Below are 23,392 nucleotides of genomic sequence, written 5' to 3' on the forward strand. Positions count from 1 at the left end.
ACTAAATTCTCTGCTTCTTGCTCTATGATTCTGCCAGGAAATTCTACGATATCTTGAAGGCTAGTCATCAATCAGGATTTAAATAGTGTGATGTCACACTGTGAAGGAAAAATGTATTGTATCAGTATGAAGTTTTAGTATACTCTGGAGTTACCTCAGGATCACAAAGCAATTATCCAATAATGTTAAATGTTATGGCTAATTTAACTAATGGTTAATGGAGCCTAGTAAAACCTTCAGTTGATGAGCCCAGGGAGATTTTGTACAGGAACACACATTAAAGTCAGAGTCTTTTATCTCCTTTTAGAGTTTAATCAGTATCTGGAATTATAGGCTCTCATTATAATGATATGCCAAAAACCGTGTTTTTTTTTTTTAATTTTTAATCTTTTGAAAATGTAAGTGTGAATAGTAAAAACAGGAAGCCAGAGGTTTTCTACTGAGTATATTGTACAGGTCCCAAAACCATGCTCAGACAGTCCCCAAGAAAGTGTACATTTCTAGGACTACTGGGAGCTTTACTAGCTATAAAATTAGATCCTACCTTCATCTATAGTTTGAAAATACAGCAATGACTATATTTGTGATTTACAGAATGACAATGAAATGCAATTAAATAAACCAGTGTTTGAAATGACATGAAAGGGGATGTAGAGGAGAGAAATTTGCAGGACGAACTCTTTCAAAAATGTTAGAAAAAAATTAAAGTGTCTTCTAAACATCAGTTTTGAAGTACTTAGCTAAAGGGCAATGCACTTTTCTGTACGAGCTTCATGTTTTATTCATTAAATGATTCAAGTTTGTAGAGAAGTTATGTGTTTTCACAAAGCTTATGTTATAGAATAGATCCTTTATTCCAGGAACACACTCAGCTTCCTACTGTGAGAAATTCACTTGTTTCCAAAGTATCAAATTTAGGTAATGCATGAGAATGTAGACTTATATACCAAAGAGAGAGGGGAACATTCTACACAAAGAACTGAAAAATATGGTCTTTAAAGAAATGCAACAATTAGTTACAGTACTCTTTCTGCAAATATAGGATGATTCTGGTTCACCGCTAAAAGAAAGTTTCATCTGTCCCTTGACTTCTATTAAGAGTTTCTTATTACAGCTATCTGGACTAAAACTGCTGTGAGAAATTTACTGCAGTTAAAAATATTAGGAGTGATTGTGATAACTAGTGCATTTGAAATAACAAAAAGATCAGCTTGTTTCCCCATTTCCACCACAAAAACACACTGCAATAAAAGTTCAATTCCATATAAAATGGAGACATTATCAACAACATGGCATAAATCAAATTATCAATGGTAAATAAATAAGAATTTCTTCAAGGTTATAATAATGGCTTCCAAAATCTAATGGAGTTAGCCAAAATAATTTTCTAAATAATTCAAAATATGAATGCAATGTATTATTGATTCTCACATGAAAATTTTTTATGTATATTTTGATAATTGAGTAGGTACAATACACAAAGTTCTATGTCAAGCATTGTGGAGAGGTAAACAAAAATGTTTTTAACTTGCAATATGGATGAGTAAAAAAGTTACATATATATATATATATTTTAACAAAGATTTTAATAAGACAATATAGAGTCAGATTGTAATAATTTCTAGTATCGAGTCCAAATTTGTTATAAGATTGTAGTTAAGGAGAGGTTCAGTCTAACAAAGAAAATGTCTAATGTCTAAATGTTTGTGTCCCTTTAAAATGTTGATATCCTACCCCTGAAAGGTGATGGTAGAAGATGGGACCCCTAGGAGATGGTTGGGTCATGAAGGTGGAGCTCTCATGCAAGGGATTAGCACTTGCTCACTCTTTCCACCCTGTGAGGACACAATGAGAAGTCTTTGACTGGAAAAGGGCCCTTACCTGACCATGTCAACACCCTGCTCTCAGACTTCCAGCCTGCAGAACTGTAAGAAGTGAATTGCTGTTGTTTATAAGCCACCCAGTCTGCTGTATTTTGTTATAGCAGCTCCAACAGACTGAGACAAGGACGACCTGGAAAGCCAGGTAGAAGGTGAGTTTGATGGGAAAGATATAGTAGGCCATTTTGTTACTGCAACTCATCTATTCATGCATTTAACAAGACAGGTAGGAAATACCTATTTCTCAGACAGTATAGTGTGCACTAGAGATGCAAAAACAAGTAAATTAGACAAGGTATCTTCACTTAAGATGATCACTGTTTAGACAGTTTAGAGAGAATAGCAGACAAATTGAAAATTAGCAATATAACATTTTCACTTCATCCATAAAATTTTAAACACTTTATTATTAATGGATGGGGTGAAGCTCATAGCCAAGCCTGCAGTTATCTAATTAGATTTTCAGAGCATTAGTAGGAGTTATAAAGGTTAAATAAATTTAGTCACATACCAGGCAGAGGAAACTGTAGGTAAAGACAGTTCAGAAATAACTTGGTAGATAGTAAGCAATGTAAGAAGTTGTTTAAGATATTTATGGAGCAGAGATTACAGGTCAAGTGGCTTTGAGACACAAGATGGGTGAAGAAGGCATGGGGAAAACAATTCCGTGGCTTCCATCAGGTCAGCAGAATGAGCTGCACAGGGTACAAGTGCTCCCTGAACTTGAGAAAGGATACAATTCAGCTACTTCAGGGAAATTCTTCACTTGAAGATAAAGCACATATGATTCTCCTGGTGCCTTCTTTATCCATCAGGATGACTTTCCTGGGATTGATGAGCTTGAGTTGTCCATATGGGTAGGCATGGGGCTGGAAGGGAGTCCTTCCAAGATGGCTCAAATTAGAGCTTTTATTCCAGCCATTTTACTAACATCCTGGCCTTAAATTCTGCCCTTACAAAGCAATGATACTACCATCCCTCCACTTTCCTGAAACTGAAACATGAAATTATCTATCCATCTCCTCCAATCTATCCCAATGTCCCCAAACACAAATCCTGTTTCCTAAATATCTCTCTAAACTGTCCACTCACACATTAACACCTTCATGGTTTCTTCACTTTCCCTTGATATAAACTCCCTGCTGACTCTTTTCTCTGTCAAAATCTTTGTCCTTTAAATTCATTTTACACAATATAGCCAGAGGAATCTTTCTAAGACAAAAAATTGAATATGACACTTCCCTACAGAAAACTCTTGATTAAGTGTGTCTTAATTTTAGCTGGGTCACAGAACTCCTTGAGAAGTTGTTTTAAAGGTTTGAACTTTCTTCTCAACAAATAAAAAAAAGAATTATAAGCCATAATTTTTCATATAAAAATTCAGGAGATTCATGGAACTGTGAGGCTCATATATTGACATATTATGAGGGGCACATAAATTCTGTATCCATAGTCACTTCTTCAGGGACAACAGGAGAAAGCAGAGCTCCAGAGTTTGCCTTCAGAAGTGCCCAGTTCTATCCTGACTCACTCTCATTACTTTCCTATTTGTTTAAATGAGCCTTACTCCACTTTCAGAGATTTTACAAATAATTTTCCCAAACTCTGTAATTCCCTTTCTTTTTTTTTTTAGCAGGTGTTTATGTTTTATTTATTTTTTTAAAAAAATCTTTATTGGAGTATAATTGTTTTACAATGGTGTGTTAGTTTCTGCTTTATAACAAAGTGAATCAGCTATACATATACATATATCCCCATATCTCCTCCCTCTTGCGTCTCCCTCCCTCACTCCCTATCCCAGCCCTCTAGGTGGTCACAAAGCACTGAGCTTATCACCCTGTGCTATGCGGCTGCTTCCCACTAGCCATCTACCTTACGTTTGGTAGTGTATATATGTCCATGCCTCTCTATCGCTTTGTGGGCCTCTCACTGCTGTGGCCTCTCCCGTTGCAGAGCACAGGCTCCGGATGCGCAGGTTCAGCGGCCATGGCTCATGGACCCAGCCACTCTGCGGCATGTGGATCTTCCCGGACCGGGGCATGAACCCGTGTCCCCTGCATTGGCAGGCGGACTCTCAACTACTGCGCCACCAGTGAAGCCCCCCAGAACCTTTTTTTTTTTTTTTTAAAGATTCCATATATATGTGTTAGCATACGGTATTTGTTTTTTTCTCTTTCTGACTTACTTTACTCTGTATGACAGAATCTAGGTCCATCTACCTCACTACAAATAACTCAATTTCATTTCTTTTTATGGCTGAGTAATATTGCATTGTATATATGTGCCACATCTTCTTTATCCATTCACCTGTCGATGGATACTTAGGTTGCTTCCAATGTAAATAGAGCTGCAATAAACATTGTGGTACATGACTCTTTTTGAATTATGGTTTTCTCAGGGTATATGCCCAGCAGTGGGATTGCTGGGTCGTATGGTAGTTCTATTTTTAGTTTTTTAAGGAACCTCCATATTGTTCTCCATAGTGGCTGTATCAATTTACATTCCTACCAACACTGCAAGAGAGTTCCCTTTTCTCCACACCCTCTCCAGCGTTTATTGTTTGTAGATTTTATGATGATGTCTATTCAGACTGGTGTGAGATGATACCTCATTGTAGTTTTGATTTGCGTTTCTCTAATGATTAGTGATTCCCTTTCAACATCAAAACTTCTCAGCACATTAATATGGCCTCTGTTTAAAAGTCTTTCTAGACTGGTTTCTGTTCTGCTATAACTTTTCTGTCTGAGCAACAATGCAGCTATCATTGTATTTATTTGATTATCATGTGCCTTTTAAGCCATAAGCTTTACTTCCATATCCACTGTTATGCATAGTGTCTGGTGCTGTACAGCTTCTGAATAAATATTTGTTGAATAAATTAATATTGGTGTAATGCAGTGTGATATATTAATTAGTGTTACCTGACAAATTGTGGCAAAACCAACAAATCCAGATTTCAGTGACCTAAAATAAAAAGTTACTTTGCCACCCTGGGGCTGTCCATCAGCTATGGTTTGACTGCTCTCATGGGTCTTGGATAGGAAAGCCTGGACTCCTGGCTTGAGGTTAGATTTAAATTATGCATCGTCAAGGGAAGCAATATTGGCCCCAATGGGGTAAAAACTGGTTCATGATGTATATATGCAATTTACATGTTACAATGATTTGTGTTATTCCAATAGCACATTCCAGTAGCACATTATAGAAGCAAAAGTAGTATACCTGTGGGATTAAAATTTTTCATGGGTGGGAAGAGGCAATTAGGGGGAAAAATGTTTTATAAGTTTCATTAGCATATCAATAACATAGTAAAGGTAAAGAGACACTAGTTTAGGTCTTTCCTCCTGTTTCATTCTGTGATTCAGAGTGAATGGACACCCGGGCACACTTTTCCTCCAGGCAGAGGCCAGGAGCTCTGTAAAGCCAAGACAAATCACTCATGCACATCGAAAGTCTCTGTGTGCTTATTTCTGCTGACTTTCTATTGAAAAGGGTAAATCACAAGTCTGGTATTTAACAGGGCAAGAACATTTACTCTTGGGTATTCTGGTAGGAGACACTGTAAAATTCACAAAGCAAAGGATACAGATACATAATTACGTTATAACCAGGAGTGGATTGTTAGATACAATAATCCAAGCTACTACATAAGAATTGTGGAGTTCCAGGATGAGTATAAACAAACTACAAAGTGTCAGTCTTCAGCACAAACATTTTAGATTAGAATAGGTCAAAAAAAAAAAAAAACAGGATTGAATATTATATACAGAATGGATAAACAACGAGGTCCTACTGTATAGCCCAAGGAAATATATTCAGTATCCTCTGATAGACCATAATGGAAAAGAATATGACAAAACGTATACATATGCACAATTGAATTAACACAACTTGTAAATCAACTATACTTTAATAAAATAACTTTTTTTTAAAAAAGGGTTGAAATTTACAATACCAAAAAGTAAGAAAGAATTTCCTTCTGTCACTTTTATTTTCTTCTTGAACTTTCATTCTGATAGTCTGACCATACAAAATGCTTATTAGTTGACAGTAGACAGTGTTCTGGATTTATTGAAATTTCAGGTGAAATCTGAAGTATTTTCAATATCCCCTCATTTTAAACTACAATAAATAATTCAGGATTTAATTATAAAAACTGAAAATAAAAATTCACAGAGCTTAATTTCATTAGCAGTTTTATCATTTAAAAACATTAACAGAAAACTCCTAAACAGCACTTTCCTATGACAGAAATAATCATGCCAGTGTAAATAAATTACTAGGAAATGATAGCATAGGTAAAGTTACTGGACAGTCTAAGCTCTCCATCACTAGGGTGGAAAAAAATACTTTACACACAATAAACAAAGACCAGTCAAGATTTATACACCAAAGTAAATCAGCTAATATGAAGACTCGTTAATTTCATATATTTTATAAGAATGATACCAAAGTCTGTTCTGTGAACTTGGAAAAAGTTGATTATTAAAGTGAACACTTAGAACAAGCTATTCTAAGTAGTAATAATAATTAATAATAATAAGGCTACATCCACAATACTAGGAATTAAAATGAAGCTAACAAAAGAAAAAAGGAGAAAAGCTTTTGAGTCCTTCAAGTAGACAACTAAAGTAAATTAACAAAGTAAAAGCATTTTGAAATTAAACATTGACTACAAGGTAGAACGTGGTTAATCTTGCAGACCCTGATGTCAGTTGCCTGAGATGCATCCAAATTCTACTTAATTAGTCATGGAAAGATTCACTTTCCTCATCTAACACTAAAGAGCAAGTATAACAAGTATTATTTACTCTCTTTTAATTACTAGATTTTATCCTTTAACCTCCTGGAACAGGTTATACAAACTTTTGCCGTAAAGGGCACATAGTAAATATTTCCATCCCTGTCACAACTACTCAGCTCTACCACTGGAGTGTGAAAGCAGTCATAGACAATAAGTAATTGAATGGGTGTGTTCCAATAAAGCAGATAAAGGCAGACAGTGGCTAGATCTGGCCTACAAGCCTTAGTTCACCAATTTCTGTAGTAGAAGAAGTTCAGTCCTAAAAAAAAAGTTTGTCAAAGTTCAGCCAGATCTATCTGATTCCATAATACATTGAATTTCACTGTAAAATGATACCTCCAAATACCATCATTTGTTTTCAGAATTATTCACTATTTGACTAACATCCTCCCCCCAAACTATCTTGTTAAGGTATAGTTATTATCATGGTGACAGTTTACAAAACAAACTATTTAAAAATATGTAGGTTTACCATATATTATGTTATCTTAACCACATTAGGGAGAAAAAAGTGATATATAAAATATTACCAACAAAATAGATCAAAATACTAAGATATGTTGCCTTTTAATAAAAGGTCTATAGTAGACTTTACATTGCCTGTCTCTATTTTCCTGTATTTTCTATATGTTCTATCATGTGGATGTATATTATAATATTCAAGAAAAAATAAACTTTAATTTTTAAATGCAGCCTGGCAACCGAATTGAACAAGAAAGTATTGGTATTTCCACTGTAGCTAAAATAATAATAATATAAGCTTTCTTTCCTCTATAAAAATATTTCAAAATGTACACATTTATTTTTTTAACTTGTCATTTGCCTTCATAGCAACTTACAAAGTAACTAAGAAATATCTGGTTTTGTGTTTACCCTGGAAATGATTAGCATTGATATCCATTTTATCCCCTCAGTTTAGGTGGTGGGGTAAAAGTGAGGGATGAAAGAAGCAGAAACCTTGGGTGAGGGCCCAGCTACAGTGAAGGGGAGCTGGCCTCAGAACAGTCCTGTGGGATTCTGTTCTAATTCCTGGATTCCTGCACGTGGGCACTGGGCTCCCATACAATCCAGAAACCTGGCTCCAGCACTGGCTGTGGACACAAGGTCCCCAGGTTCTGCAGGTCTATCAGCTGCTCTGGTAGGCTTGACAAGGGTTTCATTTAAATGCAGACTCAGTGCTAGAAAGTTGAAATGTTTGCTAATTTGGGGACACCCTCCATTATCATTAACAATTTATCAACTATTTTAATACCAAATATTACTATGACCAAAACCTATTACATAGCATAACATTAGTATTTTGTTTTACCAAAAAGGTTAGCTGTCTTGTGTAATGTGTACTCATGGTGAAAAAAGTTTCCTAGGAAGCAGATACCCAGACACAGATAATATTTCCTGTTTGCCTGCAAGTTATATGTGGTCATATGACTGATTTTTAAGCCAATAGAATGTTAATCTAATATATGTGGTCAAGGTCCAAAGCTGACACATTATAAACTTTCTCACACACTTCCTCATAGAAGCTGCTGGGACACAGGAGGGTACACTGGCACATCGCAGACCCCCAGACCCCAAACTGTGAGCAGTGTCCGGCTCCCAGACAGACACATCCTTCAATAAGGATTGGTGGGTCAATGACTACACGATAAGTCAGCAAGATACTTCCATATTATTGATAAACTGCAGTTTGAGAGCTTGTTACTGCAGCATGTTTTAAAATAACTAATAGATGATCTGGAGGTGGGCTCCATTCATAATAAAACATTAATGTATGTGGCCCTGGCTTGGAAGTCAGTGGTAGTCACTGAAGAAAAAGATCTAACAGAATGCAAGACTGAAAGAGTACCATGATGCCGCACAAAATACATAGTAAAATTAATGCTGACAGTAGCGTGAGAGAGCAGTGTGTGTAGTTGGAGGGGAATGGTTGGAAGCCACAATGTTAGTATATCTTAATTGTTACCCATTAATTACAGGAAGCGATGAGCTAAGATAAAATATTTATTAGCAGAATAGAGATAAGGTGAGAAATTTTATTCGGAAAAATGAACTTCTAGAAATGAACTAGTGATAAATGCAATGGTAAAGATCTCAAACTAAAAAAAGCCCAAAGATTTTTCAGTTACACAAAATGTTAAGTGCTGCTTTCTTCCAAAAGTTTATTATTTCAGATGCTCACAAGGTGGCTGTTTTTAAGCTGAGTGAAAGAATTATGGGTCTGAAGTAGCAAATAAATAGTCATGTCTCAGAAAGAAAGATGTGAAGAAAATAGAATGTAAGCCTCTTTATTGTTTTAAGAACTAAGATTCAAAGAATGTTTCTTACTGCAATTTAACCAATCCATCCCTGTACTCACATTTATTCTAATAGGTAGAAAGAAGAAAAGATGACATGGACACGTGTAGTTTATGATGTTTGGTTGTAAGAAAGGAAATGCTATTTTCTCATTACTTAGGTGAGGAAATTACCTGCTGAGAGTGGAGATCAAAGTTTTTTCTTGGAACATTTGAAGAGAGTAGAAGATAAAATATGGATATTGTTACTGTGTAGAAGAGGAGACAGTTAAATAGAAATAACGGAACCATGGCCCTTTATTACTGAGTGGCTGGCTACGATTGAGGCTACAGGTTTGTGAAGATACCTTTATCTTAATGTGAGCATGTGAGTGTTCTGAGTATCACTCATGTCCCCTGTGAGCGCAAACATTGATTTGACTGAGTATTGATGTTTTCCCAGGTCAACATGAGGAAACAACATGAGGTCAGAGACAGAAGAGCAGGAGAGATTCCAAAACTGGCAAGAAAATGGTTCAGGTGAAATCACTCTAAAATTTAAACCAGATGAGGATGGATGGAAAGATATGCAGGAATTCATAAGTAAGCACAAATCAAAGCAGTCAATTCTGTAAAAGGTAAACTGTCTCTTTCATATAATAGAAAAATGAAAGAATGAAAAGTTGTGATCAGAAAAGACGTTAGGATGCTTTTAGATAAGGAACATCTGTGGAATGTTACTCAGGAGTGAAATATATGGATCTGAAAGGGGTTTTGATCAGGGCAGAAGCTGACCCTTTCTCCCATCTCTAGGATATGTGAGGCATGGAAGGATGGTCACCCTAAGAGCCAGCCAAACACACATGCCTTTCTTATTCTCCACCCCAAGAATCCACTGACTGGACAGCATAGAATTAAGAAAGAGAATACATTTATCCTAGCACAGAAATGAATAAGAGGCCTTACATCAGATGAGCAAAATCCATAAATTAATGAAATACGGAAACCTATGAGAGCTTGTTGATTGAGAGAAGAGAGCATGAGATGACCTATAATAGAAGGTGCTGCAACGAAGGCCGGGCAGACCTCACTGAGGCCTCAGTGGAGATGGGGCCAATCTTACTGAGACTTCATGCCAACTTTGCTTTCAAATAATAAAATGGAAAGGTAAAAATACAGTTGTAAAGAGGGACTTAAAAATGGATATATCTGTCTGCTATAATATAGCCACATGATAGAACTGAAAACTATGCTTCAGAATAGTTACACCGATTTGTCCCCTTCTCTGCCCTCCTCCTGAAAACCTGAGTGTACAGTGAATGGCAGCCAGGCATTTGCATTTAACCCTAGAAAAAACCTGAGGGTAATTTAAAAGAGCTGCCAAGAGAAAACTGGGTTTTCTTGTAAAAATTTATCACTCCATCACAAAGGCATCCTGCAGGACCCAAAGGCCATCTCCTCAACAACACATCCAGAAGAGGAGCCAAGGATTCAATGATCTCACCAGCATGGCTTACAGCCCTTGTCAGCCTTCTTTTTAGTCAGAGATCCACTGTGGGAGAATATATAAATACATAGCAGTAAAGGAAATCTATAAGAATTAGCCCTAGTAATCAGCATAGTCTCCCATTTACCATGAAAAAAGTAACATTTAAGAAAAAAAAAAGATGATTTATTAACAATAAGTTTTAAAACCCAATTAGATTCAAAAAGATATTGCGTCCAAAAAAGTCATGAAAATATTAACAAGAAAAATAATAGTTTAATCAGAATAATGTAAATGTTCTTAGAAATTAAAAATATTAATGCAATAAAAAAGGTTAATTAAATGACAGAGTCATTTTGCAAAACAGTTTCATATAGCTAAAGAAGACAAGAATTTTCACCATAAAATACTCTTGAAGTCCTACACAGCATGAAAAAAATACCCAAAACAAAGCAAACAAGTCATATCTAGCAACTTCATGATGATACTTCAAGCAGATAGAAAAGATCCTTAATCTTCTAGAAATAATAAAAAAAAGAGGCCACTTTGAAAGAAATCATAGTAGCATACGCTTATTAGAATAAATGTATGTTAGAGGACCACAGAAAATGAATTCAAGTATGGGAAAATAATTATCATAGAATTCTGTACTCTTCTAAACTACCAGTACAAATAGATATTTCTGTTCATTTTCAGTAAAAATGAACATAGCTTTCTTACAGAGGTAATGTCCAGTAAAAGAAAAAGGAAAATATGAGAGAATAAATTATAACATCTATGAAACCCTTGTTCTAATTGATGAGCAAAGTATGACAGGTCTGTAACAGACTGAGAAAAGCCTGTACAGGTTGTAGCAGAAGATTGGAAGTCTCTTGGGAGAATAGCATCAGGAAGAAAACACTTATAAATACTAAAAAAAAAAAAAAAAAAAAAAAAAAAGATAGAAATAATGATGAATTTTGAGGGTATGTTGAAATCTTATAGCTTGTTGATCAAGAAAAAGGAAAGTCAAAGGAAAAACTCGAAAAACAGGAGCTGTGAAAGAATACCATAATCTGAGTAGAAAGCAAATTAAAATGTTGTGTGGTTTTGAACAAATGTTGTAGTGCCTAATTATTCAGGTTGGGCTCAATTCTGTGGCAGTCCACACACACCTAACATCTCAGAGGTTTGTACATCATCAGTCAAGGTCTGCCTAGGCTCTGGGTCCAGAGGGTGGCTGCCTTCCACATGGTGACTTAGGGATACAGGTTGCTGACATCTCATTATTACGTCCTCTGGAACACACGGGGTTCAGGTCACTCAAACAAGAGAACAATGTGGTAGAGGGTCAGACAACAATGCTGGCCCATAGAAGACACTAAACACTTCCATTTATTGGTAAGCTCTGGTTCCACATCCCTGACTGTAAACGATCTGGGGAGTAAAGGGACCCTCACTGGACTGTAAATGCCTCCACCACAGAGTGTGGAACATGAGAATCCATTTGAGCCTGACACTAGAAAATTTCTTGTTCAAGTGCTACAGAGAATCTGGCTTTGGACCTGCAGAAAAGAAAATTAATTTCAGCATATGTTTTGGATTTTTCCATAGCCAGTGATATTGTAGCCATAATAAGATAAGTATTCTTTGTCTTTACACATGTAGAAAATAGAATAATTTATTTATCATTTCAAAGAAAAATGTAATATAAAAGTAATTTTATGATTTAAAATAAAACCATAGTTCTCAAGATAGAAATTAGTAGGGAAAAGGTAAAGTAAATAGAAAAAAAGCATGAATATCTATATCTTATATATCAGAGAATCAAGAAATACTGCTTAAATTTAATGGAACAAAAATAAAGATAACCAACTAAAAACTAATATAGAAAGAACAAACAATTTGAAAAATGAAGTAGGTATAGAGATGACATGGGATGTGTTTAAAGGTCTTAGCTTTTTTCATAGTGAGGGGCAATAGATGTTAATTTGATTAAGAAAAATATAAAAGTTTATTTAAGCTACAGAGGAATTCAAAAGTAAAATGAAAACATTTAAAAATCGTTTCTGTAGCAACTAAAATTGGAGGGCAGAGGGGTGGATTTGAAGATTGTACCTATTTATTATGAATGTTTCCATATCATTTAATTGAAACAAGATGACATATGGGATTTCTGTTATTGCAGATGGATTTCTGAGGTCCCAAAGCTGAAGACAGTGAATTGATGAAGGCACATTCATTTTTGTGAGAACTGTTAGTGATCCATAGGGTCCAGAGGATAGTTCTCTAATTCTTAACCCATTACCCAGTTTCTGGTTATATGAAAAAAATAGCGTAATAGGTTCAGAAGTAAGGAGGGTTTCAAAGATTCACCAGCCCTGTCAATTCCCTGATAAAGAATGTTAGCATAACTTTCCTTTCTCTATGGTAGAAGGGTAGTGATGTTTCTCTTCCACCTTAAGACAAATGAGGGAAGGCTTCAAGAGAATAACTCAGAAAGATTGGGTTTGTTTGTCCAAAGGACTGGCTTCTTGGCTCTGCTTGGATGCTGCTGGAGCTGGGAACCGTGTAGATCATCATAAGCTGCTACCTGCTTGCGGAGTTGAGAGAGATTTGAGAGAGTCATCTTTGCCTTCTGGAATTGGGAAGCTCCTAGTGAGTGGTTCTCAATAGGAAAAGCTAAAGATGGGAAGCTGGTTGGCACTGACCGGGATACCAGGTTAAAACAGAAGTCAGGAGGGCTGTACCTTTCTTCCAGAATTTCAACAGTTTTACACTGACCTCAGTGAAAACCAGAGATGGAAGCCAGGCTGAGCCATCTTAAAAGGACCTAGCAAAAGGGATGCCTGAGGTGCTGAAGCAAGCCCAGAAGAGAAGGTTTTGGGGATTTGTATCACTGAAGGAGGACTTGAGAGAAGTCACAATAGTTTGTCCACTTCAGAGAATCATGTAATTATTCATTTGCCCCACCTGGAAAGTCTCTGATGCTCTCATAATCACCCTGTAAGCGAAAGAGGCAGCATTTGTGTGTGTTACACAGTGAGAACCACTCCAGGCTACAGCATCATCTGTCAAATGAGATCTTGTTTTTTTTCTTTTATCTCTCTCCTCCACCTTGTCCCTGGGGGAACCAGAAGCAGCTTGGATGGGAGGGGCATAGGATTGAAAGAAGAAGACAAAAGGACAGGTCTTGTGATATTCACCTGAACAAAACTCCACCAAAAATTCTTTGATGAGACTCAGCTTTCTTGTCATCTTTCATTGATGTTGGCAAAGAGGAAAACTCATATAAACAATGAATAAGATAGGTGCCATGCCCATTTCCTATCAAATAAGCTTCCTTAGGATTTTAGTTTTCCTTTGAAGATGAAGCGGCTTCTACATTTGTAACTTTGAAAGTCTGAGAACTTGCATTTTGAGTCTGTATTCAATTGTTTTGTTTCTTTTAAATGTTATTTTTTAGCCTTTTGTTCTCAAAGATATTATGCATTCTCTAGATGTTTTGAGGCAAGCTTTGTAGATTACATTATTCATAGCATTACAATTTGCCATTCATTGTTTTATTTTTAGTATTCTTTTAACTAGTCAACTTCCTAGCAGTACCAGTTATCAGAGTTGGAATAAGAGCACTGTCAATGCTGTGTGTGTGTGTCTGTTTGTACCTAAGGTTGGAAATAATTCGTATTTTGGAAAAGGTTTAAAGGACACTAAATTCAGTCAGGCACACTGTAGGAATCATTATTTCAACATAAATCTTGAGTTATAATAGTAGTATCTTTGATTCCTAGAACTTACCAGAGTAGGTGTGTTCTCAAATCTACTTTTATCCATCCATTCAACAAATTCTTACTCATCAGCAGGTACACAGAATATCAGGCAAACCAAGAGATACAGTTATTTCCTTCAGATAGATAATAAACTAAGGGAGCTAGAGATAGTAAATAATACTAATAATTAAATACTAGTGATTGGAAACATGTTTTTAAAACACTAAAAATGAAAAGGATGGGGTGTTTTAAAGTACAGACATTAACACTGAGACCTTAAGCATGAATAATGTATTCATAAGAAGAGAGGTGAAAGTATCAGGTCTGGCATGAATATGTTCAATCTCTGTGTAGCTATTGTGAGATCAAAAGATGGATTTCATATTACAGGAGTAGAGAGATTAAATTTCATAACTCTCCACCAAAACTAAAATTTGGAAACAGCTTTCCTGACATGTCTGTCATGTATGAACACCTTTGTGTTTCTAGTTGTAATAAGCAATATTCAGAGAGATTATTTCTGTTACAGAAAGAACATGTCTCTGATTTTATCCAAGCTTGATCATTTTGGAAAAGAAAACCCAAACAAATGAGTACATCCTGTTGAAAGCAAACACAAGTCTACAACAGAAATTGTATGACTAGAGTCATCTTTGGTTTTGACAACATAGACAATATTCATTTTCAACAAACACACATTGATGCCTCAAAATAATCCAGATCCAAGCATGCAATATGTGAGTCCGTTTTATCCTTAGTCTATTTACACTCTATTTACTGGCAAAAGAGAAATTGCAAATATGCATTATTTACAACACTGTGATAATTCTTGCTATGGAGGATTAGATTTCTACACCTAAAAATCGTATCAAACCAATTAATAGAAAGAGCAAAGAATAAAACACATGAATAGCTTTTTAAATAAAATACTTGATCTAAGTACAAAAGAAGTATTTATACTTAAGAGCATTTAAAATTAAGAACTTTGAATTCAATCATAATATTCTTGGCAGGTAATATCAGTGAACAAATTACTTATGGTAACAGAAGCCTCCTCCATATTTATTGTTATTTACAAGACTTAATCAAGTAGATATTAGTAAAAACCTTATGCATTCTTTATTGTACTTGAAATTTTGTTTGAACATGTTTATAAAAACCTTAATGTGCCTCCTATTGAGTTTATATTTTCAAAGTCTAGATGAGAAATAAAGGATTATTTCACATGCTTGAAATAACATTTGTTTCTCTCAATCCCTTGGAAAGTTTAGGAAAAGAAGTAATATGCTTAATTTTCACATATATTGACTTGTAATGTTCATTTTACATTTAAAAAAAATTTTGAATTGTTCAGTAGTCCCTGATGGGGTATTTGTCTCTCTCCTTGTCTGATGAATTTATAGTATATCTGTGTAACAGTAAGCATACATGATTGAGTAAAAGAAAACTTAGGTTTATCTGTAAAACTTAGGTTAATTACAATGATTTCAGCCATGAGTATTATGTACATTTTCATCTGCATCTCAGCAAAGTGTACATAGCAGTCTAAAAGTCATAAGTAGAAAAACATGCACAAATATACCAAACTATAGTCATTTCAATCACACTTTATGAGAAATTTGAATAGCGAAGTTGCCAAATATCATCTTTTGAATTATAAAAACATGTACACAGACAGTTCTAAAATCTCCACTCTGGTTTGAATTGAGTTAAAATTTATAGTGGGAAAAACTCTCCCAATAATATACAGATGCCATGTAAAGGGTTTTAAAAAATAGCACAACGTCTCTGTTTTGCTCTTTTAGTCTTCTTTTGAGTGTACACTGCTGAACTGTATTAATAATGTTCAGTGGTGCTCGTAAGTATAAAAACATCACCTGTAGTCTTCACCAGAGCTGACACACAAGGAGGCTATTTCTGCCCACTTCTACTAATACATATGTACTATGGTCAATATACCTGTTAAGGCAAATAGAGGCCAAATCCGTCCTTGGAATGTATCAAACCTCCTGACGTGCCTCATTCTATTTTGTACTTCACCATCAGTTTGTGTTCTCCCCTAAAAGTGTGAAGGATTCAGATCTTATTAAATATGTAGAAAAAAGAGAATGAGGAGGAAGGAGAAGAGAAATCTCAGAAACAGTAGCCTGAAATCAGTGGAGTGTTATCAAATGATATTTTGGTAGAAAATAATTGTGCAGAGTAACTAACAAATATAAAACGACTCAAAACAAAATAAAATCATTTGACTCCAGGTCTCTTGGCATCGGAAACTTCTGCCTACGTTCAAGCAAAATGTTAGCTCTGAGCTTAGTAAAAACCAAAAATCACTATGATGGCACAAAGTATGTAGAAATATCCAAGTTCTATTCTTCCATATATGTATTTTTCTGTAGGTATGTTTCACTATGCAGTTAAAAAATGAAACCCTATGCAACATATTCTATATAATAATATTATTTTAGTAATATTATTTCCTAATAGTGTATCTACAAATCTTAATAATGCTAAATATACATTGATTTTATGAATGGATTTATGTAAATTTACAAAGAAAATGTATCCATTTCTCTTCTTATTATCTAGACTCCTTATCCACCTGTTTGTGACTTGTCTTCATCTACTTGTTTTGTGACTGCAAAGCTTAAGTTATCAAATTTGACTTATGTAATCAGGATCCAGCACATTTAGCTACTTCCAGTGTGTACTTTATAAGTCTGCAAATTTTTAAATCATATATGTAGCTTTATCTCAATCAATTATAAATCTTCATTTTTTGTCTTGCCTACACTGTGTCATAGCAACCTCCTTGACTTGAGATGCCACTGACTTTGAAGTATTCAAATAAAATTAGAAGTAATAATGAATTGTCTTCTTATGATGGTAAGATGGAAATTGATGCAATGAGAATGTACTCTAAAAAATATAAATGGCAAGTGAAATGCAGCATAATTCATCATCACAGGCAATTTTTAACATGAATATATAGAAAAAAATTTTATAAAACTCAATCGTAAAGAGCACTTTCAAAGTTTGACAAAATAAGGCTAGGCTTTTAAACAACAGGTGTGAATAGCTGTTATTTTTTAAGAAATCCAAATTAAGGGATCTATAATTTTTAGTGAGCATGGAAGAAGAGACTAATGGCTAGTTATCAAATTAACAAAAATTAAACTGCTTCATTACAAGGGCAACACAGTTTAAAAATATCACATAATTATTTCAATATTGTGGCAAAATGGTGCACTCTAAGCTTTTAGAGGAAGTGTTAAACTGATCCAATGATTTTGGAAAGCAATTATAAATTTGCATATATATATGTTTTAAATTTTCAACTAATTATAGGCTCACAAATACTTGCATTTTTTTATAACAACTTGTGGCAATTTATTTCAAGAGCTAAAGAGTGCCTTTCTACCTTGTCCCTTAATTTCACTGTGTCAATATTTCCTCTTATGAAATAAAATAATAAGCAGAAAATCTAAATAAGCAAATCCACTCATGGCAGTATGATTTATAATAACTCAAATTTGGAACACAAAGATATATGATAACATTTATTTTTACTCTAATCCAATAAATAATTTTAAAAACTATTCTGAAGCCTGAAGAATGAGAAAAATTCTTATGATATATTAAGTATAATCTTTAGACTAAAATGACTCATTATAATGACAGCTATGGAAACACTTATGAACTCAGGTCAGAATAAGGAAGGAAGGCAAAATGTTGATTCTTTTAGTTCTTGCTTTCCTTTTTTCTGTAATATTGTATTGCAAATATCAGAGATAAAATTTTTTGAGTGCTTTTATTTGACCAAGAGCTATATTTGTGTTATTCTATTAATGTCCAATTAAGGGTGCAAATTAAAAATTATAATTGAGAGCAATTTTTTTTTCTTTTTTCTGAATGGCATATACAATAATAGCACATGTTCAGTTGTTGAGGATTTAGATGAGAGGGAATGTTGCTTGTGGTTTGGTTATTATTTTCTGGTAAAACACTGAGAGATTTATTATGTTTCTGAAGATCACATTGCCAATTACATGACTGAAAAGATATGTAAATCAAGTCATATTTAATTTCAAAGCCTTCTCTTTTCCACCCAGAGAAAATGAGACATAAATATGTGTACTAAATACAATAGACTTTTCTAGAGGGAACCCATGCAGGGCCTGTCAATATTTATCTATATCTGGAAAGTTGTATCTACACATCAAACACCTTTCTTTCTACACACACACACACACACACACACACACACACATACACTACATGTACCTTTGTGCAAATTCTTATAGGTATCTTAAAGGCAAATCAGGAGAGAGTATGCCAAATGCTGCTAGCCACATGCCATTTTTAAATGGTGTGATCCAAACTTATTCACTTCAAAGTATACATACCTATATTTCTTTCTACTTATAAGTATTTTAATACTCCAGTTAGATTTTTAAAAGCAAAATATAATTTAAAAGATTGTTACTTCTTAACTGATGTAGTATCTTCTTGGAGGCACTTGATCCATTTATGTTGTAATGATCATTCTGCCTACCTGTGGTGTGTGTGTGTGTGTGTATATGTGTTTTCTTCATTTTATTTTGAAGAGGAAGCAATGCTTACTTATCTCCAAAACAAAGCTACTCAGTAAACGCATAGAAAATCAAGCAATAAATAGATGTTATCTCCCTAAAATTGGACTGCCTTATGTTTAATTTCAGAATGAGGTTAGAGTCTGAATCAAATATAAAAATAAATACAATGGTGGATCTAGAGATTATCATACTAAGTGAAATAAGTCAGACAGAGAAAGCCAAATATCATGATAGCACTTATATGTGGAATCTAAAATATGACATAAATGAACTTATTTATGAAACAGAAACAGAGTCACAGACTTAGAAAACAAACCTATGGTTACCAAAAGGGAAAGCAGGTGAGGGGTGGATAAATTAGGAGTTTGAAATTAGCAGATGCAGGCTACTCTATATGGTATAGAGGGGCAAAAAGTCCTGCTTATAGCACAGGGAACTGTATTCAATACCTCGTGATAACCTATAATGAAAAGTATTATGTAAAATTATATATATATATATATATATATATATATATATATATATATATATATATACATGGGAACCACTTTGCTGTACACCAGAAGCTGGTGCAACATTAAATAAATAAATAAATAAATAACACATACATACATACATAAAATCAATCCTGAAATTTACGTCTTTGATGAAGTCTCTTGAAGACAAGGAAGAATGAGATAATACAACACAACACACAGCAAACTTTCTAAAAACAGTATTTTCTGTTTTTCTCTAATTTCTCACATAGCAAGAGTATTGATACCAATCTCTCTTTTCTTGATTAAAGTCTAAACTTTGCTGGATTTTTCTCTCAATCTAACTTAGTTTTCCTTATTTTTTAACTCATTTTGTGTCCATTAAGAGCCCTATGCTCTTTAAAATGTAATTTAGCCTTCCTGTCTTCAGTAATTTTACTCCTCACCTATTACCATGAAGTGCACATCAAAGGTTTAGATATCCAGTAGGCAAATAAAAATACTCAGAAAGATGTTGGTAAAAAAGAAAAAAAAAATGTAAGAAAAAAATATTTTCATTTTGCCCAAGTTGCAGAATGAAGAAATTAGTTATACACATTTTATCTTTAATTTTCAGTTCCCAGTACCATTTCTAGGTATCTTATGAGCTCACGAAAAACCCTGCAATATTTTTCTTTTCTCTAACAGTGTGCCCAGTGAAGAATTTGTTGATTCTTTTGTGAATGGTGTTCTTTATGAAAGAAGGAACTAGATTAGTTTTGGAACTGACTTTGTTTTGATAAAGTTATACTTTAGAAACACAAAAGCAAAGCAATTTGGAAAAAAAAAGTGCATAGGCATCTTAACTTGAGAGTTGAAAACTATAGATCATTGTTTTTTAGTATAGTAAACTGTGTTTATATACAACTTTTAATGTTAATAGGTTAGAGACATGTTCCTCCCCAAACTGGTTTTGGATTAGACTGCTGGTTCTCCCAGCATAAATTTAATTTAATTTTGAAAATTTCAACCATCTAGCAATTCACTCTCAGATTTTATGGCCAGTTTATTTGAGATGTGGCATTCAGACCACATCCTGTGATTGGATATAAGAATTTCCATACATGTATTTGAAATATATTTCTTCTTGCCTCTTGACTGTCAGCACTGCCATTATCTACTATTATTCCTGCCAGACCTCAGAATGGAGGACAGAAGGACTTTTTCCTTCTGGAAGGTGGATGCTATGGAAACGATAAAAGGGCCTGGAGACTTCTGATGGAGAATGAGTTCACATAGGAGAACTTAATAGGAACTCCTGAGCTGCATGAAACTTTTGGTGTATTAGAGTCTATTGACTTAATAGCACCACATTCTCTCGAATTCCCTTGACTTAATGGTTCTGGTTTAGAACTACTGACCACGAGAAAAATTTGTATGAGGTTTGGAAGGCAAAAGCAGTGAGCAGCCCTTATTCTGTGAAAGTCAGAGGATGTGACCTGTGGGCACAGGATGCCAGTGAAGTTCACAGACGCTGTCTCTGATGTGTCAGCCTGTCTGGTTGGTGTGGTTATGGCAGGGTGCACAGCTGTACCCAGTGGCAGCTGCTCACTTCTTTCACCTTCTCTGAGTCCTAAGTTATGTGCACGTTCAGCCACTTCACCAAGGTCAGCAGCCTTTTGTGCAGGTCACCAGTTCCCATCAACATTGGAGGCAGTAAGAAACAAATGTGGGTTCCAGCTCGTCCTTGCAAGTTCCAGTGTGTCCCTGCTCTCCCTGGGTCATGTCCAGCTTTTCTTCCCAACTGCAACTCTGAGACAGGCTGGGACCTGGGACCTGGGACACTTTGCTGCAGTGCTTGCACCTGGACAAATATCTCCTCAAGCAACAGAATACAAAGGAACTATAAGGGACTGAAAATAACTGTGTACATGCACACCTGGGACAAATTATGGATGACAAGACACAAGAAGACCAAAAAGCCCAACTACCACTTCTGGAAGAGCTGGGAGCAAAAACACAGTGTCAGGAGCAAAAGCAGGGTATTGGGCATGCCCCCTGCACTCAACACCACCAAAGGGCTGGGCAGACCACCTAAGCCACTGCTCCAGCCTGACCCCTGGACCCACCACTACCCTCACTCCATATAAGGAACCAGTTTGCTCCCTCGTCTGGGAACCAGTAAGCAGGGGCCCCAATAAAGCCTTCCCTGAACTTCTCATCTGGTCTCTTATCAATTTCTATTGATTAAGGAGGCCAAGAATCCTGGTCAGTAGTAGCTCTTCTGGCTTACAGCAATTTCAGAAGCAACAACCATCTATAAACTTCTTTATAACTCCTCTGTTGTGCAAGGTGTAATCTCTAAACCACATCCCTTATGCCATGTCACCAATGTTGTTTCAGCATTAGAGAGGCAAGGCCCTGTGTATCTTTCATTCTCTCAGAGAAGTCTGCAACTTTTTAAACATACAGTGTGCCCTTAATAAGACAAGGAAATTAAGGGAAACAACCAGATTCATACACAAAATAAATAGGCACAGAGAAAGCTAATGGCCTGGAGATAAATGTTAAGAAGCTCTGCTCAGTGACTGGTGGAGTCAGCCAACAACATGAAGAGTGTATGCAAAGGCCATGCAATAAGCAACTGTGAAGATGGATTCCTAGTGCCTGTAGGTGCCTGTATTAGTTTTCTATTGATGTCATAACAAATCACCCCAGCCTTAGGGGAAATCAGTGTCCATGCCTTTCTGAACTTCTAGAGGCTACCACATTTCTTGGAAATATGTCCCTCTTCCTTCATCTTCAAAGCCAGAAATATTGCATCTTCCTCTGACCTCAGACCATTTGGGTAATCCTGGACAATTTTCCCATCTCAAGGTCTTTAACCCCAGCCACATTTGCAGTCCTTTTTCATGTAAGTTTATATACTTTCAGGTTCCAAGGATTAGAACCAGACATCGCTGGGGGGCATTATTCCACCTACCACAGTGTTCAAAAATTTCACGGAAATTACTTAGGTGATAAAAATTCTAGAGAAAAGCTAGACTTCTTATCTATTGGGGAGGATTTATGGTTTGTTATGTTCTGGTTTGAATCCTAACAAAAATATCATTTTAGATATGAAATTGAAAGATGAAATTTATCAATAGTTTTTTGTTTGTTTTGTTTCATTTATGCTTTGTGGAATAGAGAAGCATTTATTATCTCTTAGTGTTCCCATTATTTTCCTTTAAGTATATAAGATAAAATGTGCTTCAATTCTTGAATGAGATCATGAAATCAGGGAAGTGGAAGACTTTAAAAAGAGAGGTAAAAAGCAGTGCACATATTTCCATGCCAAACCTTGTGTATGTATGTCAAAGAAAAGAAGTTAGTATTCCTTTACAATTAATCATTTTTATATACTTTAATTACTTTTACTTTTGTAAACCTAGTCAATGAAAAGCTTCTCACTTGTTATTCTAAAATCAAGAAAATCTATAGTTTGTGTTTTTAAACTTCTGCAGGGTTAGATATAACAAGACTATTGCATTCATATTCAGCAGCATTTTATCATAGTCTTTTGACAAACATAGTTTGTCACCTTAAGAGGATATACACATTCTTCTACCATGGAAATTGTAACACTTACATAATGTCAAACTAAACAGTCTTGAGGTGATAACTCTCAAAACTAATTTAATGCTCTCTTTAGTAAACAGATATACACTGTAATATAATTTCACAGTGAAGAAATATAGAATAAACATGATTTTAATTTAAATTTTAAGGTGAGTAACATTCAAATACCTTCTCATTTTCTTTCATAGTAATCCAGAGTTTTGCAATCTCAAAAAGTATTGGGTCAATAAATTCTTTACTCCAAATTTCACTACAGGTCTTCTGATTTAAACTAACATTTTACATAAAACTAAGACAATGTATTTGAGACCTATAAAGATTTTCCATATATAAATTATCTCACTTATTTTTCCTGGGGTAGATATTAAATGCAAAATTGTATAGATGATTACTCTGAGTCTCTTGAGTTGAATAAACCTGTTCAAACCCCGGTTGCTAGTGACCCTGAGTTTACACCTTATGTGTTTCCTTTCACACCACCAACTCTTAACTTTTCTAAGCAGAAGCTGTAATGAGCTGTTGGCCCCTAGCT

The sequence above is a fragment of the Phocoena phocoena genome, chromosome 12, assembly GCF_963924675.1.
Source record: "Phocoena phocoena chromosome 12, mPhoPho1.1, whole genome shotgun sequence".
NCBI lineage: Eukaryota > Metazoa > Chordata > Mammalia > Artiodactyla > Phocoenidae > Phocoena > Phocoena phocoena.